The sequence below is a fragment of the Ornithorhynchus anatinus genome, chromosome X2 (genome assembly GCF_004115215.2).
Source record: "Ornithorhynchus anatinus isolate Pmale09 chromosome X2, mOrnAna1.pri.v4, whole genome shotgun sequence".
Taxonomy (NCBI): Eukaryota; Metazoa; Chordata; class Mammalia; order Monotremata; family Ornithorhynchidae; genus Ornithorhynchus; species Ornithorhynchus anatinus.
In genome coordinates, this window is record NC_041750.1 from 24,999,421 (window position 1) to 25,026,608 (window position 27,188).

At 44.1% G+C, this 27,188-nt stretch overlaps 1 protein-coding gene and 1 long non-coding RNA gene across 7 annotated transcripts in view; one reads left to right on the forward strand and one right to left on the reverse strand.

Annotated features, from left to right (window-relative positions):
- ATXN1 (ataxin 1) overlaps nucleotides 1-27,188 on the reverse strand; it is a 282,751-nt gene that overhangs the window by 219,495 nt on the left and 36,068 nt on the right. The window contains exon 1 of one of the 6 annotated variants that reach the window (XM_039910469.1): nucleotides 19,863-20,034. The exons of the other annotated variants lie outside the window; for them this stretch is intronic. The gene's annotated coding sequence lies outside the window, so the exon portion shown is untranslated. Of the gene's footprint in view, nucleotides 1-19,862; nucleotides 20,035-27,188 lie in introns of those variants that run through there. 6 annotated transcript variants of the gene reach the window in all.
- Nucleotides 3,207-6,221, forward strand: LOC114807326. The gene is made up of 2 exons (XR_003755370.1): nucleotides 3,207-3,391; nucleotides 5,887-6,221. It is a non-coding gene; the product is annotated as an uncharacterized LOC114807326 (long non-coding RNA).

Sequence of the window (27,188 nt, forward strand, 5' to 3'; positions counted from 1 at the left end):
TTGAGCGCTTACTATGTGCAGAGCACTGTACTAAGCGCTTGGAATGTACAAAGCGGCAACAGATACAGTCCCCGCCCACTGACGGGCTGACAGTCTAATCGAATGTACTGTCTAATTACCGTCTACAGTAATCTAATGTACTGTACTAAGCGTACAAGACAAGCTCCCTGCTCACAAGGAGCTACTCCTCTAATAGGGATTCTAACCTAAGAACCTGAGAAAATATCCAGAATTCTGTGTACCTCAGTGGCACTAAAGGACCCCTGGGAGGTTGTCCTTCTGGTTAAGGATGGCCCATCTGACATTTCAAATCTTTCCCTCTTATAACCCATCATAGACCAACAGCATGGAGTAATGGATAGAGCACAGATCTGGGAGTCAGAAGGTTATGAGTTCTAATTCCAGCTCCACCACTTGTCTGCTGCGTGATCTTGGGCAAGTCTTCACTTCTCTGGGCCTCAGTTATCTCATCTGTAAAATGGGGATTGACTGCGGGCCCCCCGTGGGACACGTTCTGTGTCTATCCCGATTAGCTTGTATCTACCCCAGCGCTCAGTACAGTGCCTGGCACGCAGTAGGTGCTTACCAAATGCCATAATTATTATTATCATCATCTTTGGATCCATTTATATCCTTCCCGAGCCTCCTGACATCATTCTCTTCCCCCCGAATAACCTGCTATGAATCATCCCTGAACTTATCCAAGTCCTACTTGACACAGCTGATATTTTCTGCCTCTACCACATTCCAAAGAAGCCAACGTAGAGCTTCAGTGCTAATAAGTTCTAGAGGGGTAGGGGGAAGGGAAGACTTGGATGGCAGAAGACAAAATAATGAAGGCAGGGATAAGAAAGAAGAGAATTAAAGTCGACTTCAATGGACATTTGAGCTGTAGCATGGCACTACACTTGAAAGACATCATGTAACAAACAGCGTGATGTGTTAGCATATTAATGCTTTCTTGTCGCAGGTGCTAGCACAGCGTGCCGGGATCCAACACAGACCCGTGCAATCTGGTTCTTTGATTTGGGGTCAGGCCCTGTAACTCAATCAAGCCATCGAAGCTCGGCAGTTCTGCTTGTAAGCAAAGACAGGGGTTTCTTGAAAGAACTGTAAAAGACCTTTATTATTACCACGGCATTTTTTTAATGGCATTTGTTGAGCTCTTATTATGTGCCAGGCACTGTACTAGACACTGGGGTAGGTACAAGCCATTCAGGTTGGACACAGTCCCTGTCCCACATAGGGCTCAGAGTCTGAATCCCCGTTTTACGAATGAGGGACCTGGGGCATAGAAAATAATAATCATTGTGGTATCTGTTAACCGCTGATAAGTGGCGGAGCCGGTATTTGAACCCACGACCTCTCCCAAGCCCATGCTCTTTCCACTAAGCCACGCTGCTTCCCTGCCCTCTGGAAGCTTGCACTCAAACAAGGAAGGCATTCTCAAAATCATGTAACAAAGGAAAAGAAAGGAAAAACAGAATTGTAGGTAAGTGCTTAAATAGTACAGTAGAAAAGTTGACAAAAGTACTACGGATTTTCCCTAGGACTGGGCCGTCGTGCATTAAGGCATCCTTTAAGAAAAAAGCTTTCTTTTCCAGAGCAGCAAAGTTACCTCGAGTAATCAAGAGAAACTCTTCCATATCTGCAGGAAAATTCTCCTTTTGGCACCTTAAGAGTCATCTTTGTGCATGGTGAAATTTTCTTTCCACATACTGAAGTTTTTCCACCTCCAATTCTTGGAGGATAAAAAAAATTAAGATGAAAATGTGATTGGGGTCGGGGGGAAGCATTTTTTAAGACAAAAACAGCCACAGAAAGACTATTAAAGCAAGCTCCACGCTCAGTGCTTTTCCAAAGCAACAGAATAAAGAAAGGATCTATTTAATGTCCTCGGTCTTTCAAAATAAGCAATGGTCTCAGCAAACCTCAAGGCTCTCTCCAAACTAGAACAATGTTACAGAGTACAAGGTCAAACCGAATAAAGAAAACACCAGGAATACCTAATTCCTGTTTCACTTTGGTTTCTTCCAGGAATTTTTTTCTGACCTTTATTTCCAGAACACTTTCCCGACATTTATTTTTCTCAATAACAGTTGGGAAGCCATGAGATTCAGCAAAATATGTCCCAATTGGACTCCATCTGCTGAAATCAATCAGTTAGAGTTATGGGACTTAGTAGTTTCATTGCTGCCATAAATCTCACTGCTTCCCATTGGATTTTTGTTTTGTTGGGTTTTTTTTTGTTTTTAGGCAGAGTAAGCATGAAAAATTCTCAACCATCTGCCTAACTCTGTTACCTAGCCCAAACTGCAGCCCCATTAATAATATTAACAACAATAATAATAATTGTGGAATTTTTTATACGCTTACCATGTGCCAGGCACTGTACTAAGTGCTGGGATGGACATAAGCAAATTGGGTTGGGCAGAGTCCTCCTTGTCCCACATGGGCTTCACAGTCTCAATCCCCATTTTACAGATGAGGTAACTGAGGCACAGAAAAGTGAAGTGATTTGCCCAAGGCCACACAGCAGATAAGTGCCAGAGCCGGCATTACAACCTACGGCCTTCTCACTCCCGGGCCCGTGCTCTAGCCACAATGCCATTTTTTGGTCTAATGGATCGAGTACAAGCCTAGGAGTCAGAAGGACCTGGCTTCTAATCTCAGCTCCAACACTTGTCTGCTGAGTGACCTTGGGCAAGTCATTTCTCTGTGCCTCAGCTGTCTCATCGGTAAAATGAGGATTGATACTGTGATCCTCATGTGGGATATGGATCATGTGCCACCTAGTTACCTTGTATCTACCTCAGTGCTTAGTAGAGCGCCTGGCACATAGTAAGCACTACCATAAAAAAAATTCTAAAGCCCTGCAGTCTAATCTCTTAGCCACCTGACTTTACTGACCAACATTTTTTATTATTATTAATAAATTAATAATACTAAAATTGCAGAATTTGTTAGGCAGTTACTATGGGCCACACACTTAACTAAGCACCGGGGTAGATACCAGATAACCAGGTTGGACACAGCCCCTGACCCACACAGGACTCGCAATCTAAGTAGAAGGGAGAATAGTTTTCCAAACTGAGTCACTCCCTTTCCAGCCAGTCAATTCTCAGAGGAGGAAAAAAAATCGATTAAATAAACATTAGCTGCTGGGATCCTAGGGCTCAATAACCAAAGGGCAGTTGAGAGGCAGAACACAGACAGCTTCAGTCTACCCGTGTGGAGATTTTCAGTTTCGCCGCATATTTCTTTTTGGGTTGACGTACGTTTTGAGCCTTTCAAGTTAATAAAAAAAAAAAAAAAATTCCAGTGTGGACTACGGCAGAGAGGAGCCCGGGAGTGTGGTTCGACTTCGAAGGAGACTGATGGACCAGGAAACGTGAGTCAGCAGTGCAGAGACAGAGAAATGATGAGGAGAAACAGACACCATGGCACTCTTTTCCAAAACAGACTCACGGCCCTCCTTGCAAAACTCACTCGGGGCTCAGGGGACTGCGAACGTTAAGAATAGGCTTGACGCTCTAGAACTCCTGTGATTTCTACCCTGTCCAAACCTTCTGTACATACCTATACGCAGAGGGTAAAAAACTACAAAATGGAATTCTAAGTGGTCTTAGTAGAAGGCAAACTGAGAAGTGAGATTTAAAAATAAATCCTTCTGAAATCATCACGAAAGATGCCACTTCAATGAACAGAATGGCACCTTAGAAGATCGGTTGAATAAAAAGACAATCTTTCCCAAGACAGAAAATAAATTGTTATTAAGAAGCCCAATATGTATTCTCACTCTCTCTTTTAATTAAATTTTTATTAAACACACATGGCGAGCAGGCCGTGGATTTCAGAAGAGAAAACGAAAACAGAATGATTCACTACACCAAAGCAAGGATCTTGTTTTTCATCCTTACTCAAGGCTAGGGAGAAGCAGGGAGTTCAATTCGTCCTGGATTGTAGCTGGAAAACCTCTGTCAAGTATGGTTCGCCCTGACCAGAGCAGGAGAATATCTCCCATGTTGTTTTGGATGTTATTCTAGTTCCAGCTCCACTCCGTTCTCTGGGTGATAATCAATCAATGGTATTTATTAAGTGCTTACTGTGTACCCAGCTCCGTACTAAGCAGTTGGGAGAGCATTATGTAGCAGAAGTGGTGAACACATTCTCTGCCTACAATTAGCTTACAAATAATGGTGTCCAGTCCAAGTTTGGCAGGCAGAGACATGGAGCCTGAAAACAGTGCCAATCAATCAGTAGTAATAGCAATATATACTGGTGCTTATTCCGGGCAGAGCACTGCACTAAGCACTTGGGAGCTTACAACGGAATTACTGTTAAAGCTCACCTCCTCCAAGAGGCCTTCCCAGACTGAGCTCCCCTTATCCCTCTACTCCCTCTACCCCCTCCCTTCACCTCTCTACAGCTAAACCCTCTTTTCCCCCCCATTTCCCTCTGCTCCTCCCCCTCTCCCCATCCCCTCAGCACTGTACTCGTCCGTTCTACTGTATATATTTTCATCACCCTATTTATTTTGTTAATGAAATATACATCGCCTTGATTCTAATTATTTACTATTGTTTTAATGAGATGTTCATCCCCTTGATTCTATTTATTGCTATTGTTCTTGTCTGTCCGTCTCCCCCGATTAGACCGTAAGCCCGTCAAAGGGCAGGGACTGTCTCTATCTGTTACCGATTTGTACATTCCAAGCGCTTAGTTGGAATGCATATATGCTCTGCATATAGTAAGCGCTCAATAAATACTATTGAATGAATGAATACTGGGCAGGTGATCGAGCTGGACAGAACTAAGAAGAGGAAGTCCCCAAGTTCTGCCTGAATCTAGGTTATAAGCTCTTCAAGGGCCGGGATCGCATTTGCTAACCTTAATTTTACTCTCCCAAGTGCTTAGCAAGGTGCTGTTCGCACAGTAAGCCTCAATTAATACAGCTGAATAAATGTCATTTGACTGTAAGATCCTCGCAGGCAGGTATCAGGACTACTACTTCTATTGTATTCACATACACAATAGGAGTCAATAAATAATAATAATAATTATGATATTTGTTAAGCGCTTACTGTGTGCCAGGCACTAATACGATTGATTGATTGTCAACAGATTCAAGCACCTTCACTAGATTGTAAACTTCTTGAGGGTAGGGATCAAATCTGCTCATACTATTATACTCTCCCCTGGGAGCACAGTAGGTACTCAGTAAAAATAATTGATTGGTTGCTCTAATGTGCTCTTTGGGCTGTTGTAATTCTGCAGCCACCATCCCCAACACTGAGGTTTTTGGTTTGTCCTTTTCGCCTGTAGATAGGGCACAGGTTCTCTGTTCACTCCTGAGGAAGATAAAGAACAAAGAAAATTGCTAAGTGAGCAGGAGAGCCTGGTAGTGTAAGGTGGAATGTCCCATTTATAGAGACAGTACTAAATTCTGCTTCCCTGAGTCTCCCCGGGATTGTTTTGTTCATGGTATTTGTTAAGAATTTACTACATGCCAAGCACTGTAGTAAGCGCTGGGGTAGATACAAGCTAATCAGGTTGGACACAGTCCATGTCCCACTTGGGGTTCACAGTGTTAATCTGCATTTTACAGATGATGTTAATTGAGGCACAGAGATGTAAAGGGACTTGCCCACGGTCACACAGCAAGTCACCATTTAATTACCCCAGTATGGTGCCTGGCATGTATTAAGTGCTTAATAAATACCATAAAAAGAAAAAAGGGGTGGCACCCTCCCCCTTCAACTGTGAGCCCATGCGGGCCGGGGACTGGGGCCAATCTGACCGTATTTTTAATCTACCCCATCGCTTAGCACAGCACGTGGCACGTAGTAAGCACTTAACTAATACCACAACTATGTTTATTACCAGGCAGCCTCGCTATCCTTGGGAAGAAAAGTTACTGAGGATTGCTGGGCCCAGCAGAGAAAACCATGTGACAAAGACCCTATGACACAGCTTAACGAGAGTGAAAAAATATTGTACTTTTCCTCCTGAAGAAGAATCTTGCTCGCAGAAAGATGCCGATATATACAGGTACCAGAAAAAACTGTAGGCCTTAAAAATAAGCCAGGGTTCTAGTCTCCTCACGTGATAGACAAAATCAAACTCACATTTCCACCAAGGAAAGAAGTACTGTTTGAACATGCCGGGTCAGTGGGTTAAAAAATGATAATAATAATAATAAAAAAGAAGCAATGAAATTACTCTTCATTTCCTGTCTCCTTTAATCCTGTCTGCTGCTTCCCATATCCCGGCCAGTTCCTAGAGGAACTATTACTCTATCAGCCCAGAGAAGAGTGCTGTCAGCTGATTTTATCCAGTTCCGAGATACCGATTCCCCAGTCTCACAAAACTTGGCTATCACATTCCAGAGTCAGGAACTGCCACAAATTAGTTGTAAGAGCTTTTGTTCAAAACTCCCAGTTAGTATCAGAAGAAATAAGAAGCCCTCATGCTTATTTGTCTGATGATTTAAAAAAATACAAAACACAAACTAGTTAAGTGCCAGACACTATACTAAGACTGCATCTCTTCTATTACACTCTTCAGACAGTAAACTTGCGGGCAGGGAGCATGTCTACCTACTCTATTATAGTGTACTTCCCCAAGCGTCTAATACAGTGCTCTGCAAAGAGTAAGTATTCTAAATACAATTGACTGATAGAGTCACCCAAGTGTGGCATACATAGTCACTCAGGGAATTACAGTAACCGCTTTGCCCCACGCTCTCCCTCATCTCTTCTTTCCACGGAGTTTGCTTGACCCAGCCCACATTCTGACCCTACTCCTCGTCCTTCCCCAGAGTGTCCCCCATCACAAAAATAATATTTTTTCCGTCCTCAAAAATCAAGGAACAGGGTGAGAGGGGGCGAACGTGCGGCAGTGGCGATGGTACAACTGACGACGGAATGATCGTTAATAATAATGTTGGTATTTGTTAAGCGCTTACTATGTGCAGAGCACTGTTCTAAGCGCTGGGGTAGACACAGGGGAATCGGGTTGTCCCGCGTGGGGCTCACAGTCTTAATCCCCATTTTATAGATGAGGTAACTGAGGTCCAGAGAAGTGAAGTGACTTGCCCACAGTCACCCAGCTGACAAGTGGCAGAGCTGGGATTTGAACCCATGACCTCTGACTCCAAAGCCCGTGCTCTTTCCACTGAGCCACGCTGCTTCTCCAATCGTTCCTGGCCACCGGGCTGTAACCACAAGCAATCGATTTGTTGAACGTTTACTGTGCGCAGACACTGTAATAAGTGCTTGGGAGAGGACAATATAATAGAGTTGGTAGACATGTCACTTGCCCACGAGGAGCTTACAGTCTAGAGGCTTGACGGTCTTGACAATCAGCATTATTGTCAGGCGACATATGATGACCACCTAGTCAAGATGGAGGGCACATAATCAGGATCTCAGATAGAGGCTGGAGGGAATGTGGGGAAGGGGGAGGGAGAAAGGGGAGAGCCCCTATTAAAATATCATCAGAGGGGGCTCCTTGCTAACTCCTTGGTCTCCCAGAAAGGGGCCCAAGAAAACTAAATACCCCCACACCAGCCACCAGGCGGTACTTTCCCCAGGAAAATGCTTCTTCGCTGGATACTGAACAAGTCAATCCAAACAGGCTCCCTAGTATCAAGGCCTCTGTGAGCAGCCAGACCAGACTGACATCTAATAATACTAATAATAATTGTGGTATTTGTTAAGCGCTTACTGTGTGCCAAGCACCGTTCTAAGCACTGGGGTAGATACAAGGTGATTAGGTTGGACACAGTCCCCGTCCCATGTAGGGCTCACAGGCTCGATCCCCATTTTACAGATGAGGCACAGAGAAGCTAAATGACTTCACCCAGCAGACATGTGGAAGAGCTGGGATTAGAACCCACGTCCTCTAACTCCCAGGCCCGTGCTCTTTCCACTAGGCCACGCTGCTTATCTACGCCAATATCCTCATAATCACAAGGAAACGCAACACCACGTGAAAACGAAAGGGGAAGCTGACACATGAAATTACAGAGAGGGATCTGACTGGACCGAACTAGTGTGTTCCTCTTTACGCTGCCCCTGGGGCGGGCCAAGCTGGGTCAGTGTCAGAAACCCAGCACGGTCTCCACTACGCTCTGGCCACAAAAGGTGGGAGAGAGGAAATCAACTCCCTCTCCCTGGTGGCCCTCACATCTCTTCTCTGCCTCTCCTAACAGAAGCACAACCTAGAGAGGGCCAGAGCTACCTGTGAAGATGATGGTGCTTTCTGAGCGCTTATTATCTGTCAAGCACTAATCTAAGCGCTGGGGTAATCAGGTTGGATACAGTCCTTGTCCCACGTGGGACTCCAGTCTTAATCCCCATTTTACAGATGAGGTAACTGTGGTGCAGAGAAATTAAGTGACCTGCCAAGGTCACACAGCAGACAAGAAGTGGAACCGGAATTAGAATCCAGGTCCTTCTGACTCCAGGCCTGTGCTCTCATCCACTATGCTACGCTGCTTCTCTTTCAACACAACAATATAAAAGACACATTCCCTGCCTACCATAGATTTGTTCTAACCACTGAGCCACGTGGCTTCCTGTGATCTGTGGTGTTTGGTGAGAAGAATCCAATTTGAAAATGCCAACCAAGCCGGCACCGAAAACATCCAACCCTTACCATCTCCAAGTTCTACTGGCCAGAGTCGACCTAACCAGCTCCTCTAGCGTCTTCACCGCTCTCCGTTTGGGCCGTGATTCACAATAGGTCTAACGGTTTCCCTGGGATGAAGAACCCCCAAACCCAACCCAGGGTCGGGGGAAACGGAGACATAAAATGAGAGACATTCTTACCTGATTTCGACTCTGAAACATTCCCGGGAAGGAGACGGGACCAACGGACCGGCAAAGCCCAAAAACAATGGCTTCAGCTCGGTGGCTGAATGGTCAAACCTGGGACTGCGACTAAACTGGTGCCAATGCATGTGTACCTGTTGGCCCTGGGAGCCCTCTCGGGCTGACCCAGTCACGTGAAACCTGCCCACAGAGCAGCTCCACCGAGAACTCCCCGTGGGTAACCCCACACCATTCAGGAGCAGTGAATCGTGGTGCCATCACATGCATCACCGTGGGCACGGGCAAAGTCATGTGATGATGTCACACGGATCACTGTGGGTGCGTGCAGTGTATCTTGGGGACCCGGGGTAGATACAAGCAAATTGAGTTGGACGCAGTCCCTGACCCACATGGGACTCACGGTCTCAATTCCCATTTTACAGACGAGGTAACTGAGGCACTGAGAAGTGAAGTGACTTACCTAAGGTCATACAGCAGACAAGTGGTGGAGCCGGGATTAGAAACCATGAGCTTTAATAATAATAATGTTGGTATTTGTTAAGCGCTTACTATGTGCCGAGCACTGTTCTAAGCGCTGGGGTAGACATAGGGGAATCAGGTTGTCCCACGTGGGGCTCACAGTCTTAACCCCCATTTTACAGATGAGGGAACTGAGGCACAGAGAAGTTAAGTGACTTGCCCACAGTCACACAGCCGACAAGTGGCAGAGCTGGGATTCGAACTCATGAGCCCTGACTCCAATGCCCATGCTCTTTCCACTGAGCCACGCTGCTTCTCCAGACTCCCAGACCTGTGCTCTATCCACTACGCCATGCTGCTTTTCCCTTTGATGATGATGATGATGGTGACGGTATTTGTTAAGCGCTTACTATGTGCCAAACACTGTTCTAAATCCCTTTGATCATCTTGGTGGCCTTTGCCTGTATGTTTTCCAGCTCTGATATATGTAAATGTTGATATTATTATGTATATTCAATTAGTTATTCTAATCCCACTCTTCATAACTATTTTCACGTCTGACTCCTCCATCAGTCAACCGATCAAAAGTATTAATTGGATCCTGACTGAGTGTGGAGCTCTAATCTAAGCAGATGGTGGAGTACAACACAATTCAGCCGATATGATCCCTGCCCTTAAGGAGTTTACAATGGGGGGTGTAAGCTCCTTTATTAGAATATAAATTCCATGTGGGCAGGGAACAAGTTAAGGGCAACAGTTGTACTTTCCCAAGCTCCAGTGAGAACTCAATTCATTTCGCTTTAAATCAGGAGACCTGGGTTCTAATCCCAGCTCCGCTACTGTTACCTTGGCCAAGTCACCTAACTGTACCTTAATTTCCTCATATGTCAGATGGGGATTAAATACCTGTTCTTCCTCTCTCTCTGACCGTGAAACTCACGTTGGGCAGAGACCGTGTCTGATGTGATTGTTTCTACCCCAGGATTTAGCACAATCCTTGACATACAGAAAGTGTTTAAGATAAAATCACAGTTACTACTATCGAATTACTACTACTCCTAAAGAGGCAGCACTCAGACCAGGGCTGGGAACAGCTCAGCACTGAGAATCCACACTCTGGAAGAAGACACCACAAATGTGGAAGGGAAAGTGCTTGGCGAGCAGAGTTCGATCGAGCCAAGTTTTGAAGGAAAACAGGGTAAAGTGACAGAGAAACAGAGGGGAGAGGAACGAGCCAAAGAGGAAGGAGAAAGAAATGAAGGCAGGGCTAGGAGGGAGCTACACTCCAAAGAGAACCAATCAATCAGTGAATCAAAACTGTGCACTAAGCGAGTACTGAGCACTGTGCTAAGTAAGCACTTGGGAAACTACAACAGAATTAGCAAACAGGATCCTTACCTTCAACAGGCTTACACTCTAGAAGGGAGAGACGCAAAGAGATTACCACAGGTCACAGTTTTGTGGCCAGTTTAAATGGATTAATCAGTAATATTTATTGGGTACCTACAACGTGCGGAGCACTGTACTGAGGACTTTGGAGAGCACGAGAGGGAAGGAGGCATGATCCCTGCCCTCAAGCCACTTACAGTCTAGACTAGACAGAGAAATGCCAGAAGAGGAGAAATTTGGGAGAGTAATCGACCAACCCCTTTCACCTTATTTCTAAGTGTCTGCCCTCTACTTGCCTTAAAAAGCTCTTTCTGGTCTGCAAGGAAGAAGTGAAATAACATTTGTCACTATTTCTATTCGCTCCGCAGCTGAAGATGGCAGGGGTGGGTGGGGGGAAGGCGAAGATGGCAGGGGAATGAGTGAGTGAGTCAGTCAACTGTTTTTATTGAGCACTTACTGTGTATACTGCACTATACTAAGCGTTTGGGAGAGTACAATATAACAGACACGCTCCCTGAGTGAGGTTTTCGGTCTCTGCATTTTCTCACTCAAGGAATGAAATGCGCCACTAGCCCCTTCCAGCGAAGTATGCAAAGTCTGCTGAAGGCCTCAGGAGCTGAGATAAAGGGCTTTTTTTTTTCCATTCAGTTAAGCTAATAAGACAATTGAAAGATGACTCAAGTCTGGCTGATGAAGCAATTAATGCTAAGACGCTCTCTCTGAATCACCTCCACAAATGAAAAACAAATATGTAAAAATATTAATCCTGGTTAAATGAGTCAATAGCGGGGACCAAAGTAAATAGACTGTTCTGTGAACAACCTTACTGCCCTCTGGAAAGGAGGAGGAAGAAGAAGAGGAGGAGGAGAAAGGGGGGATGAGAAAGGAGGGGAAAGGAGAAGGACGAGGAAGAGGAACAAGAGGAGGAGGAGGAGGAAACAGAACTGTCTCTAGACTGTGAGCTCATTGTGGGCAGGGAATGTGTCTATTTATTGTTGTATTGTACTCTCCCAAGCGCTTAGTACAGTGCTCTGCACCCAGCAAATGTTCAATAAATGACTGAATGAATGAGGGGGAGGAGGAAGAGGAATGAAGGAGAAGCTAATGTTGGTATTTGTTAAGCGCTTACTATGTGCAGAGCACTGTTCAAGAGGAAGATGGAGGGAGAGAAAAGGGAGGAGGAAGAAGAGAGGATGGACATAGGAAGAAGGAGAAGACTGCTTGCATAGACAAGCAGCACGGTGTAATGGGTAGAGCATGGGGTCTGGGAGTCAGAAGGTCATGGATTCTACTACCGGCTCTACCACTTGTCTGCTGTATGACCTTGGGTAAGTCACTTCACTTCTCTGGGCCTCAGTTACCTCCTCTGTAAAATGGGGATTGAGACCGTGAGCCCCTAACGGGACGGATCGTGTCCAACACGATTTACTTGTAATCACCCCAGTACATCGTACGGTGCTTGGCCCTTAGTAAGGGCTTAACAAATACCACACATAATTATTATTATGTTCAAACTGTCTTGTGTCCTGGAAAGTTTTGGTCAAGACTTCAACCAGCTCAGGCTACTCAGTGGCACTACTACTACTGCCACTGAGTAGCACTACCTCCATTTCACTTCACGTGTACTGCATTCAAAGGAAGTTTTTTGAGATATTCCTGTAAGATTAGCTTACTCAACATTTTTTTTTTTAAAAAAAGAGAACATTCGAGAAAGAGGGAGGCACTGCTTCTTTTCGTACGTGTGTGTGGGACAGAGCGTGTGCACGTGCATCATCTGTAAATGTTTCTCAGAAATCCTGCCAACGTGGGGTAACATCTTTGATTTCAGAGATGCTTTGTTTAGTCCCACACGCCCTCACTTTCCCCTCCTTAAGGCCTCCTCATCCCAGCTCCTATGGAAGGAAGAAAAGTGAAGCAGTGTGTCCTAGTGGAGAGAGCACAGGCCTGAGAGTCAGAGGACCTGGGTTCTAATCCCAGCTCCGCCACTTGTTTGCTGTGTGACCTAAGGCAAGTCACTTAACCTCTCTGCACCCAAGTTTCCTAAAATGTAAAATGGAGATTAAATAGCCGTTATTTCTCCTATTTAAACTGTGAGCCCCATGCGGGACAGGGACTGTGTCGACCTAATTAACTTATACCTACCCCAACGCTTTGAAGAATATTTGACACACAGTAAACAGTTAACAAATACCATCTCTAGGCTGTAAGTTCGTTCTGGGCAGGGAACGTGTCTGCTGATTCTGTTGAATGGTACTTTTCCAAGCGCACTCAATAATAATAATAATAATTATGGCATCTGTTAAGTGCTTACTATATGCCAGGAGCCGTACTAAGCACTGGGGTGGACACAAGCAAATTGAGTTGGATACAGTCCCCGTCCCACGTGGGGATCACAGTCTCGAACCCCTTTTAACAGGTGAGGGAACCGAGGCACAGAGAAGTGAAGTGACTTGCCCACGGTCACACGGCAGACAAGTGGCGGAGCAGGGATTAGAACCCATGACCTTCTGACTCCCAGGCCTGTGCTCTATCCACTACTCCACGCTGCTTCTCACAATAAAAACTATTGATTGATTACATAAAGGAGGCTTGGTACACCAAACAGTACCTGTTGCCCCAGAGCTAACAAACCCCAAGGCTATCTACTACTTTGAGGGAGGCACAACGGTGATTAGGGGGAGGGAGGACGGTGCCTGGCAGCCAGAACATGCTGACAAGGCAAAGATGTTTCACATCCCCAACGGAGAATGCACGGGGGCTGGCCACTGAGCGTTTAAGACCCTGGCGTCGGGCCCAGGGGTTGGGGAAGTGAATGCCTGCTGGCCCAGCTGGACTTCTCTGGGATGGGGAGACTCCCACTTGGGGGCCACCGGGGAAGCTGTGAGCTCCCTGTGGGCAGAGAACGTGGCTCCCAACTCTGTTATAAGCGAACTCTCCCAAGCGCTTAGTACAGTGCTCTGCCCGCCGTAAGCGCTCGATAAATAACACTGATCAACGGAGGCAGAATGATCAAACCCTTTACCCCAGCTCTGCGAGGTGCTGAGGGTTAGAGGTTCTCTCTGGATGACCCAGACCCACCCTGGCCTGGTAGAAAGAGCACGGTGCCTGGGGGTCTGGATACGCAGGTCCCATTTCCAGCTCTACCACTTGCCTGCTATATGGCCTTGGGCAAGTCCCTTAACTTCTCTGTGCCTCAGTTTCCTTATCTGTAAAACGGTAAATTCATTGTGGGCAGGGAATGTGTCTGTCATATTGTTCTATTGTACCCTTCCAAGCGCTCGATATAGTGCTTTGCACACAGTAAACACTCAATAAGTACGATTAACTGGCTGACTGACTTCCCCTTAGTCTGTGAGCCCCATATGAGACAGCGTTTAGTACGGTGCTAGGCACATAGTAAATACTTAACAAATACCACAATTACGATTATTAACAACTCTTTGGCATGTCGAAGCATGCTCTAGCCTGTTTGCAGAAGTTCAGGCATTTAAAGTAAGGACAACTGAGAGTGGGTAACTTCCCAGTTTAGCAGTTCCAAAACATTTGGATACTTTCGTAAAATTGTCCAGGACGGCCACCCAAAATTCCAAGGCTAGCCCAGCTAACCCAGGAAGCACGGACAGCCTATATTTACAGTTCTTGGACTGCTGATAGATGGCAGGCAGTTGCCTTTCCATACAAACTTCGCATTTTGGCGGTTGGCTGCTTCAGGACATAATAATGTTGGTATTTGTTAAGCGCTTACTATGTGCAGAGCACTGTTCTAAGCACTGGGGGAGATACAGGGTAATCAGGTTGTCCCCCGTGAGGCTCACAGTTAATCCCCATTTTACAGATGAGGTCACTGAGGCACAGAGAAGTTAAGTGACTTGCCCACAGTCACACAGCCGACAAGTGGCAGAGCCGGGAGTCGAACCCATGACCTCTGACTCCAAAGCCCAGGTTCTTTCCACTGAGCCACGCTGCTTTCCATAGGACATGGTCTTTGGGTTTTAACTGGACATCTTCAGGACAGACTAGAGAGCCACCTTGAAGATATTTAGGGAATCTTGGACAAAATGTTGGCCAAAACAACTCAACAGGGAGCAATTAATATGCATACCGGACCATATCACCCACATGACAAATGAACATACACTTCACTTAAAATCTCAATGGGACTGCTAAGAACGCTGAGGTTTAGAAAGGAAAACTGGTATTTAAGAAAAATTTACCACACTCATGATTGTCTGGATTGGGTTTCCTGTCAGTGACAAATACACTAAATACCATGAAGCTCAATTAAGAAAAAATTATTAGAGGGAAGGTTAGGAGTCTTGGAGATGCATCTCACCCTGGGGAAAGTCCCCTGAGCAATCTGGGCCTCAGTTTCTTCATCTTTAAGCTGGGGGACAAGATCCCTGCTTTTCCTCTTTCTTAAAGAAAGGCCCTGAGGGGTCAAATGACTTGCCCAAGGTCATGTGAGACAGGGATTGTATACAATCTGATTATCCTCTATCTAACTGGCACAGCCCTTTGGCTCCTAGCAAGTGCTTAATACCATAATAATTAGTATTATTAAGGGTATCTCGAAAGGCAACCACCAGGAAGCAGTGAGGCCTAGTGGAAAGAGCAGAGGCCCTGCCTTCTAATTCCAGCTCAGTCATTTGCCTGCTGTGAGACCTTGGATGAGTCACTACACATCTCTGTGCCTCTGTTTCCTCAGTTGAAAAGTGGAAATCAAATATCTGTTCTACTTGTGCCCCAGGAGAGACAGGGACTGTGTCCAACCTGATTTTCTTGCATCTGTCCTAGCATTTGATACTGTGCTCGGCATATAGGAAGCGCTTAACAAATACCATTATTTATTATTATAATAATTATCATATGGTTCATCCAAGTATCGTATTACTACTATTGGACACTGGACAAAGGCTGGAGGACACTGGGTTAGACTCAGTTATGGTCTTGTTCATGGTCTGAAGTTCTCTCAAATGGCTGAAAAGAAATAAATGTTCTTAAGGTATTGCTCGGGAAGCAGAAAGTGTTAATCCTCTAAAGGCCTTTCATTTCATTCACCCTTTTCTATTTTTATCTTGTATTATCATTATCAGCAGCTGCATTTACATTGGAAAAAAACCCCCACAGGGCAAGATTTCCTATGCGTATACACCCTAAAACTACAGTGAGAGATAGTAATTTTACAACCTCATTTTCACCAGATTAATGAATCATATTCTGCTTCCGTGAAAAAGAGCAAAATGGGACAGCGGCGGATAATAAATGTCTGTCCGCAAATATCAATTGAACAAATGGTGATTGGTGCCTTAAAAATGAAGTGTGAATGAAGGTTAAGAAATGGAGATAGCTTGAAGAAAGCATGTAATCTGAACTAGAAAATCATAAATCTTCCAATCCACATGTCAAGCAAAGATGAGCAAGCAGCGTGGCTCAGTGGAAAGAGCACAGGCTTAGGAGTCAGATGTCATGGGTTAGAATCCCGGGTCCACCACCTGTCAGCTGTGTGACTTTGGGCAAGTCACTTGACTTCTCGGTGCCTCAGTTACCTCATCTGTAAAATGGGGATTAAGACTGTGAGCCTCACATGGGACAATCTGATTACCCTGTACCTGTCCCAGCGCTTAGAACAGTGCTCAGCACATAGTAAGCACTTAACAAATACCATCATCATCATTATTATTATTATTATTATTATTATTATTATTAGAAAGATCACAAAGGAACAATATAAGAAAAGCAGAGTGGCCAGCAATAATGCACAGAACTGGGAGCCAAGAGACCAAGCAGCGTGGCTTAGTGGAAAGCGCACGGGCTTGCAAGTCAGAAGGACCTGGGTTCTAAGTCCGGCTCGGCCGCTTGTCAGCTGTGTGACTTTGGGCAAGTCACTTCACTTCTCTGTGCCTCATCTGTAAAATGGGGATTAAGACTCTGACCCCCATGTGGGACAACCTAATTACCTGTATCTAAACTCAGTGCTTAGAACAGTGCTTGGCACATAATAATAATAATAATAATTACGGTATTTGTTAAGCGCTCACCATAGTACTCAGTAAGTACTCAGTATAGCATTAAAAAAAAGACGACCTGGATTCTAATTCCTTCTCTGTCTCTTGTTTACTGTGTGGCCTTGGAGAAGTCATTCATTCATTCATTCAGTCATATTTAGTGAGTGCTTACTGTGTGCAGAGCACTGTACTAAGCACTCGGGAGAGTACAATATAACAATAAACGGATACATTCCCTGCCCACAATGAGCATACAATCTCCTAACTTCTCTTTGCCTCAGTTACCTCATCTGTAAAATGGACATTAAACCTTCCACCCTCCAACTTAGACTGTGAACCCCATGTGGAACAGGGACTGCATCCAACCTGATTAACTTGTAGCTACCATAGCCTGCAGAACAGCGTTTGATACGTAGTAACAGATACTATATTAAAAAAAAATGGCTCCTCTTCTGGGCTACTTGCTACTTTGGAGAATTTAGATGGCCTGAAAGAGGTGAATGACTCTGCTTGCCCTTCAAAAGTGTGACAGCCTCACATTTATTCTTGATGACAAATTTATCTTTCCTCAGCTTCCTTAAGCCCTTCCACCCTCAAAAAGAAAAATAATATAATTAGCATCGGGTTAAAGTTAATGTTTCAAAACTTAGCCCGGCGATTCTTGGTCAACCCTTGTGCCTCACGTTTTGGGACAGAAGCCCATTTCTGTAACCTCTCTGACATGACGGCCATTCAATCCCAGGGTCCGAACACCCCACTGTTCAGAACCAAAACCGAGCAAAATGGAGGGCTGTGGTTGGAACTTGGTGCACTGAGTAATCTCCCCATTTCAAAACCTTCTGGGTTTCCCAGCTCTGCCTAATCCAGTATAAGCCAGAAAACCATTTCAAAGAGACAGTCACCTACTCCCTGCCTTTAGCTCCTCTTTTCTGGCTCCAAAGAGAGTCGATTGGTTCAATCTGAGCCTCTTCCCCGCTTGAGTGAACCCTATAGAAAAGAGGGAGCAGGCTCAGTTACCCTAGACATTTCAAAACATTCCACGTGGCAATCCCTGATAAGTTATTTTTTCCAGTCTCAGCCACATGGGTAAATTTACTGTAGTTATGTTTGTAGACTGATGCAATTAAATATGAAGGTTGCAGGCTCTAGAGACCTGGGCAGAATAAAGTATTTGGGTGATTGCTCCTCTTTTTCCTCCCCTGAATCTTCAACCTCCAATTCAGTGATTTTCCGCACCCCCCGCCCCTTGGGATTTTCTGATTTTTATACTCTCTCCAGAAGACACAATTAGAGAATAAGTGCTGGACTTGTTAAGCGCTTACTACGTGCCACGTACTGCAGTAGCTACGAGATAATCCGGGTGGGTGATGTCCTAGTTCCTTTTGGGCTTCACAGTCTAAGAGGGAGGGAGAAAAGGTATTCATTCCTCATTTTACAGATCAGGAAACCAAGGCCAAGAGAAGTTAAGTAACTCGCACAAGGTCAAACGGTAGGCAAGCCCGAGCCCTTTCCATTTAGACCATTCCGCTTCTCGTCCTAGGACTATAGTTGCTGTCAAACTTCCTAAAGGAGTACTCAGCCAACTAGATTTCAAAGGAATGCCAGCACATGGACTTCGATGCATTTTAACTAAATTTTTGCAAAAAACATCAGCCACAGTCCCTTTATCTTTCTCCTTGACTCTTACCGAACAATCGGTGGTATTTATTGAGCACTCACTTTGTGTACAGCACTGAACTAAGCTTGTGGTAGAGTACAATGGAGTAGGTAGACACAATTCTTGATCTGAAGGAGATAACGAGACGGGCAGGGGGAAGGAAAAGAGTATAAGGTTATGGATTTAAGCACGGTAGGGGTTTCAACTGGGGTTACGGACTTCTATGCATAGGTGATGGAGGGAGGGAGAATAATGGGGAAAGATGAGAGATTAGTCAGGGAAAGAAGTCTTTTATGTTTTGGGTTTTAAGCTCCTAATGGGCAGGGATCGAGACTACCAATTTTACTGCCTTGGACTTTCCCAAATGCTTAGTACAGTCCTCTGCATGAAGTAAACGCTCAATAAATACCACTGATTGATTGAATCTTTTCACCTTCTTTTCGGTGTCTGCTGCCAGCCCATTCTCCCCAATTTATTTAAGATTGTGAGCCCCTTGGGGGCCAGAGATCACATCTGATTATTATTTGTCAGCATTTGGCAAAGTGCTTTGTACCCAGACAGTGCTTAATACTACATATTAAACATATTACATACATTAGTACATATAGCAGAAGTTGTCAAACCAATATTCGGAAAGGAGACTAAAAAATGACCCTTCCAATTTCGCTCTAACCTCAGTAGCAGTGATAGCATTCATTCATTCAATCATATTTACTGAGCACTTACTGGGTACAGAGCACTGTACTAAGTGCTTGGGAGTGTACAACATAACAAGAAACAGACACATTCCCTGCCCACAGTGAGCTTACAGTCTAGTAGTAGAAGTAGTATTTATTAAGTGCTTACTGTGTACAAAGCACTGTACTAAGCACTGGGAAAGAATACACAGGTGGGAATTAGACACGGCCCTGGTCCCTCAGGGAGCTTACAATTTAAAAATAAACAGGGAGTTGGGGGAGGGAGCTTAGTTTTAAGTTATCAGAAACGTTAGCCGATTGTTTTGAATTTCTCTTCATTAACTACTTGCCACACTCATTTCCAGCAAATCCCTTTGCATCGATTATTCCCACCTTCTGACACGAGCAAACATAAACTATTGAAAACAAGCAGTTTTGTCACGTCACAAATTATGCTGGGGTGAAGCTGAGGTTTAAGTGTCCACAGAGGAAATGAAGAAAGGTGCAAAAAACTTTGCCCCGAAGTTCTCCAAAGTGACAGAATGAAAAGAGTGACTGTGACCAAGTTATAGGATGTAAATATAGCAATCTCGCCCTCAAAATGTACGGCAGGACCCAGGCTTCAGCAATCTGGACTGGTGAGGAAATAAACCTGAACCACTGCTTGCTGAGATGTCCAGGTCTGGTCTCGAATTTCATTTAAATGGGTAAGTGGAACAGGGCCTTTTTACTTGCTCAAAAGCCGCTTTTCACTAATGTACCTGGGCGGATATTAACCGGACCAGAAAGGGAGAGACACAAACACGCTAATTGAATTACAGCACAAGAAAGGACTTACTGAAAAACAGGTGAAGTACAAAGAACAGGTTTTCTTGCTGGAGTAAACCTGTGTGCAAAACTGATCCTGGCAATTGAGCCTCTAAGCAACTGCTTTTCGTGGTCGTGTTTGTTTTTTTTTCCTGAAAGAAAGCATAGTAACACGGAGAGCTAAAATTGAAAGTAATGGAAAGCTCTCATATCACGAATGCTTTGAGTCAGAACTGTAATCAAATTCAGTTTGACATCAGATTTGCCAAACGGTATCCATTAATGGCTCCTCCAATAAAAATTAATGTGTTGTCAGCATCTGTTTGTGGGAATTCCATTTTTTCTAGCTTGTAGCTATGGCACATTAGCTTTTTGAGCTACCTCTCTATCATCCTTAGTTCAGTCACAATGACTACATATATACATATATATATATGCATATATATATATATACACACACTTTAATCCTCTATCACCTGAAGTTTTAGGGGCAGAGAGAAATTAAATATGGAAGAATTTGAGAGTAGCCATTTTTTTCATTTCTCTAACACATGAAACACATATTTGTGTCCACTCTTTGGTCTCTTCAGCAGAATCAGTGTAGTGCCACATTGAGGAATCAAGAGTGAAGGGGATCGTTACTTATATAAAGTAAATACTTCTAGTTCCTCTAGACTGTGAGCTCGCTGTGGGTAGGGAATGTGTCTATCATTATACTGTACTCGCCCAAGAGCTAAGTACTTTGCTTTGCACACAGTAAGTGCTCAATAAATACAATTGAATGAATGAATGAATAAAAGGAAGTGAATCTGGTCTCTATCTCCCAGATGACACCACTGTCTAAAGGCCAGTTTTATGAAAATGGAAACTACTCACTTGCTTTATAAAAGCAGTCCCGCTCAAAATTATACAACTTGGCACTGTTTAAGGTTTATTTGAAAAGTGAAGGGGCTGTGGAAAATGATCTTCACCTGCTTTACAATGACTAAGACTCTTAAATTACCTGAAATGCGCCAGAATACAAAACCCAAATTGCATATTTACAATTACAATCAAATAGTGAGGTATAACGCTAATCGAGTTAAACCTTTTATTTATAAATCGAACAGATTCTCCTGCAGGGGCTAAAGTTTCTGTCAGCTTTCCTGGCCAGACTTCCTACATTCAACAAGAATATGATCCGATGTTTAGTCAGAGAAGAAGCTTTTTACTATTAAGATAATTACATATGTTTTAACTAACACCAGATCTCCTTTACTGGAAAAAAATTGAACTTAGAAAGCACCTGACTTCCCAAATTCCTGGACGTAAAATCCATTCCAAAAGGGTAGCTATCTGACCTCGTTGTCTAAAGGAAAATTTTAATCCCGGATAGAATTTCAGTAATTCTGTAATTACTGTCAAACCTGGACTTGGAGGCCTGTCTCCATATTCCTACCAATGTGTCTTGAGAATGAGATTGTGCTGGGGCCCAGGTTTGAATAGAGACAAAGGGGAATATTCAGAGTTCTTTCCAGTAGGCTCTGTGGAGATTCTCGGGCTTAATAAAATTCTGATCTTTGCCTCACCCACAAGACTCCCACATGAGTTCCTACATTGTAATAATAATAATCACTGTATTTAAGTGCTTACTACATGGCAAGCACTCTACCAAGCACAGGGATAGATACAAGGTAGTCAGGTCCTACATGGGGTTCACCTTCTAAGTAGGAGGGAGAGCAGGAATTGAATCCCCATTTTGCAGAGGAGTGAATTAAGGCACACAAAAGTGAAGTAACTTACTCAAGGTCATCCAGCAGGTAAGCAGCGGAGTAGGGATTAGAACCCAGATCCTCCGACTCCTAGGCCCATGCTCTTTCTGCTTGGCCATGATGCTTCTCAGCAGCTAACTGCATGCAGGGAATGATCTTTTTCGACAAGGCCACATTAATAGAAGATCTCTCTACTTGGTTGCATCGGCCTCTAATCCTTTGACTGAGTTCAAGTGTGGAATTCCCATGGCAAACTGGATTGTACTCAATGCAAAGACACCTTTGAACCTCTTAGGAACCACCCCTCCAGTGGCCTAGGATAGACCACGGGCCTGGGAGTCAGAAGGACTTGGGTTCCAGTCCTGGATCTGCCACTTGTAGGCTGTGTGACTTTGGACAAGTCACTTCACTTCTCTGGGCCTCAGTTTCCTTATCTGTAAAATGGAGATTAAGACTCTGAGACCCATGTGGGACAGGGACTGTGTCCAACCTGGTTACTTTATCCAACCTGGTTACTTTATATCTACCCCAGGGCTTAGAACAGTGTCTGGCATATAGTAAACGCTTAACATATACCATAAAAATAATAAGGTAGGTTGAGAAAAGGTAGGGAAGATGAAAGGGAGATTGGCAATTCATGCATATTAATGCCTGTCTCCCCTTCTACACTGTAAGCTCCTCGTGGGCAGAGAATGTATCTAAAACCTCTGTTGTACTGTACTGTCCAAAGCCCTTAGTACAGTACTCAGCCTGCAAGAAGCGCTCAATAAATATCACTGATTGAATGACTGATTGGTAGCAATTAGAAGTTTAGGGTCTGAGGGTTAGGAAACACCTCTTGAATCTTACTCTTCTCTCCAACACAGGTTTAAAGGCAGAAATGCCAGCCAAGTCTGGGTGAGATAACACACAAAGGTGGAGGGAGAGTCAGGAGAGATCATTTGAACTACAAGCTCCTCGAGGTCAGGGGCCGTGGCTATTTTTTTTAAATGGTATTTGTTACTATTTGTTACTACGCTTACTATGGGCCAGGCACTGTATTAAGCACTGAGGTAGATATAAACTAATCAGGTCCCACAGGAGGCTCACAGTCTTAATCCCCATTTTACAGATGAGTAACTGTATCACTTTATCAAATCTGAATCACTCAGTTTATTCAGGTTTGCACAACTTCTGTTTATGACTCTGCCATTAGGTGTTTTCTTTCCAGGTAAGTGGGATTTTCTGTCGATACTGCAAGCCTCTTAAGGAATAAGCGCTCAATAAGTCAAGATGAAATGACTTGCCCAGGGTCACACAGCAGGCAAGTGGCGGAGCCAGGATTAGAACTCAGGTCCTTATGACACCCAGGCCCGTGCTCTATCCATTAGACCATGCTACTTCTCAGTACGACTTCTATTCTTCGGTGTTTTCTGCAGCTGTCTACTTCACATTACTGCCTCTAGTAAGCATTCAATAAATGTCCATGACGATAATGGAGATAGGGACACCTTACTCAGAAGAAAATTCTTACAAGGGTGCACGCAATTCAATAATATTTTTTGCTTCCAGGCTGCAGGCAGAGCCCAATAGAAGTAATGTATGCTATCTGCCCTCAAGAAGCTTACAATCTACTGGTAATGGGGAAGGAGGGGGAAGTCAAGCAGTCAAAAGGAAAACTATACATACAACTGGTAACATGAGTTCGGAGAAATGAATCAGTGAATAATTGGAATACACAAATCTAATGGCTCGTAAATAAGCCGCTTGAGGGCAGGAGTTAAGCCTACCGACGGCTTTGTTAATTCAGCGTTCTGCACGCAGTAAGCATTCAATAAATGTCACTGATGGATAAATACGTGTTCCGGGTTGCTCCGTATTCAGGCTGAAAATTAATCTTCTTCTAAGCTTCAGCCAGCAAGGACTGGTGGTTCTCAAATGAAACACTGAGCCGCTGCACAAATACATTCTATTTTTAAAAGCAGAACACGTCTACTAAGGTTTGGCCTGATGTGTAAAGTTGTGTCAGAAGGCTACAGATCGCAGATCGTGCAACCGTGAACACTATGAGCAGTTGATCGATCTTATTTGGTACCCAATGTTTAAAGAAAGCATCATAATCTACGGACTGCAGCCCCTGTGTCTTTCTTCCTTTAAATCACGAGCACTTCCTGTGGTTTACAGATTCCTGATTTATTCTCCAGGGCCTGCTTAGGTAAACTCAGTATCTCTCGGTTTATTCAGGTTTGCACAACTTCTGTTTATGACTCTGCCATTAGGTGTTTTCTTTCCAGGTGGGTGGGATTTGTTCATTAGATACTGCAAGCTTCTTAAGGAGTAAGCACTCAATAAAAACCATCGGTTGATTGATTGTGATTGAGACAAAGCACCCAGAAAAAAAAACAACCTGGGCTGAGCTGAAATAAAGGCTGGCAAATATTTCAGGACTAAAAAAAAAGCTCCATTCGTTGATCAAGAGTGTTTACTGAACACCTAATGGGGACAAACCACTGCACTAGCCATTTGTAAGGGTACAGTAGAACTGGAAAACAGGGTCTCTGCCACCCAGAAGCTCACTGACTTGCGTCCTTGAAGAAATAATGATTAAAGAATGAACACTCTCTTCCCATCTAAGCTTGTATCAGAACAGAAGGAAGAAAAATGCCTCAGGCCTCTGACCAAAACAAAATCCAAACTCAAAAAATATGTCAAAGTTTTAGAACTCTTTAAAAAAAAATTGCTAGTTAATTGTTTCCATGAACCTAAGTAGGATTCACTTCACCTTGGTGAGCTGTAAAGTAATTAGTGGGTTATTTCACATTCATTCATTCATATTTGTTGAGCGCTTACTATGTGCAGAGCACTGTACTGAGTACTCGGGAAAGTACAATATAACAATAAACACGTTCCCTGCCTACAATGAGCTTACAAGAGCTTCAGAATTTAAAAAAGTAGTGTTCCCAAACCAAGCATGTTAGAAAATGTCAAAGACAAATATGCTGTTTTTCTGAGGACGTATGCTAATTGCAAATTTGAAATGCAAAAAGCAAGCTCTTTTATTTTTTTTAGTTACCCAGTAGTGAGACAAATCAGAATAATTTCCTAATGGGGCCCTTTTCCCTGGCCACTTAGATCATTCAAAAGTTTAAGCCACATGAAATGATGTTGTACTCTCCACACTAAAAAAATACCATTTCAGACCACAGGATCAGTATAAAGATATTTTCTCCAAAAAATAATTAAGATGCTGAGAGAAATGGTGATATATTTCTGAAAGTTTGGCTCATTTGCAAGGTCTCAGGTCTGCTGACAGGTGTTACAGGAGTTTTAAAACCATCAGGCAAATCCCTAGCCTGTGGAGCTGTAGAAGAATTCATTCAAAGAGTTACCCAGGCTAAAAAAAAAAATCATACCCTCCCCTTTCTTGAAATGACTCATATTATAGAATAACAATGAACAGATCAAACAAAAAGTCCACACTCCTGAGAGGAGTGATGTCTGTGGGCTTTGCAGAGCAGTTGGGCCCCCACACATGAGATGCAGTGTGGGCTAGTGGATAGAGCATGGGCCTGGGAGTCAAAAGGAGCTGGGTTCTAATCCCAGCTCTGTGTGACCATGGACAAGTCACTTAATTTCTCTGTGCTTCCATTACCTCATCTGTATAATGGGGATCGAGACTGTGAGCTCCCTGTGGGAAATGGATTGTATCAAATCCGATTAGCTTGTATGTAGCCCAGCACTTAGTATGATGCCTGGTGCTTAACAAATACCATAAAAAGTTTTTTAAAAGTCCCAGAAGCCTCCAAGGACAACTGCACATGCAGATTAAATTTAGCATGTGTGACGCCATCAGGGCTTACAAAGAGGTTGGGTCTCAGATCATACAGGGGTCTCAATCAATCGTATTTATTGAGTATTTACTATGTGCAGAGCACTGTACTTAGCACTTGGGAGACTACAATACAACAGAATTAGCAGACACGTTCCCTTCCCATAATGAACTTACAGTCTAGAGGGTCTCCTGGTCTTCCCTCTGGTGGATATCAATCAATCAAAGGTATTTATTAAGTGCTCACTTTGTGCAGAGCCCTTGGGAGAATTTAATACAACAGAGTTTGGCAGAGATGTTCCCTGTCCACTTGGAGTTTACAATCTAGAGGGACATGCTACCGAGCAACAAAATGACCAAAACAAAGCAGGGGATGAAGAAAGGGAAAAGGCAGAGAGCCTGGCTCTGCTCTAGTCTGTATTTTCAGCCCATGAATCCCAGAAGGTGGCCTTGCTTACACCTATCAATGGTATTTACTGAACGCATGTCCTTAGCACACTGTACTAAGCACTATAGCCTGGGACCCAAGTCAAAAAGCCTTCTCTTCACCCTTTAAACCCCATGGTGTCTCAAACAGGAGAGTACAGAGCAGAGGCTCAATAAGTATTTGCTGATAAGGATGGTGTCCTTCACCCTGAGGAACAGTTGCCTAGAGTCAGACTAGGTCACTGCAGTCAGTCACTCTTCTTATCTGACAAACTATTACTCTCCCCCAACTGCAAAGCAAGCTATATTGAAGGCACATCTCCTCCAAGAGGCTTTCCCTGACTAAGCCCTCACTTCGTCTTCTCCCATTCCCTTCTGCACTTAGATTTGCTCCCTTTATTCACCCCTCACTCATCCCCATAGCACTTATGTCCCCATCCGTAATTTATTTATTTCTACTAATGTTTGTCTCCCTCTCTAGACCATAAGCTCAACGTGGGTAGGGAATGTGTCTACCATCTCTGGTAGATTGTACTCTCCCAAGCCCTAGTACAGTGCTCTGCACAGAGTAGGTGCTTAATAAATACAAATGATTGACATGTTGATTGACTGTGGCCTGTCACACACTCTCCCACCATCACCCTGCCTGAGAGGATTTTCCTCTTTGGGTTCTGGCTTTGGCTTCAGATTCTCACACGGTTTCACTACCTAAGGCAGAGCTGAGAGGCAACTGATGCCACCCTCAAGATTGGTTTCCTCAGCACGTTCCCAACACGGAGGCTGCTTCTCCACCAGTTCTTCCTGAACTTCCAAGGGCACAAGATGGGTAGGAGGACCTCTCCGTATCCGGGAAAGATGTCACACAACAGAGTAAAACGGGGACTGACATTCACTATTACATTCACTACTATACACAAATGAAAGCAAATCTGAGAGAAAGTCACCTAAGGAGAACCCAGGACATATGCTGAATCATTCAATCAACTGCATTTATTGAGCCCTTACGGTGTGCAGAGCACTGCACTAAGCACTTGGGAGAGTACAGCACGGCAGTATAACAGACACACTCAGTTCAGATGTCCAGGATCTGGTGTTGGGCATCATTCGAACTCATTCATTCATTCAACTGTATTTATTGAGGGCTTACTGAGTACAAAGCACTACAGGAAGTGCTTGGGACAGTATAATATAACAATAAACAGACACAGTCCCTGCCCACAATGAGCTTACAGTCTGGAGGGGGAGACAGACATTAATATAAATACAGGCTCCTCTCCAAGTCTATAGCCGGTGTCCTCAGTCACTTCAGTTAACACTGACTCCGATGTAGTTTCATTCCAGCCCACGTGGACATCCACATGTCAGAATCCAA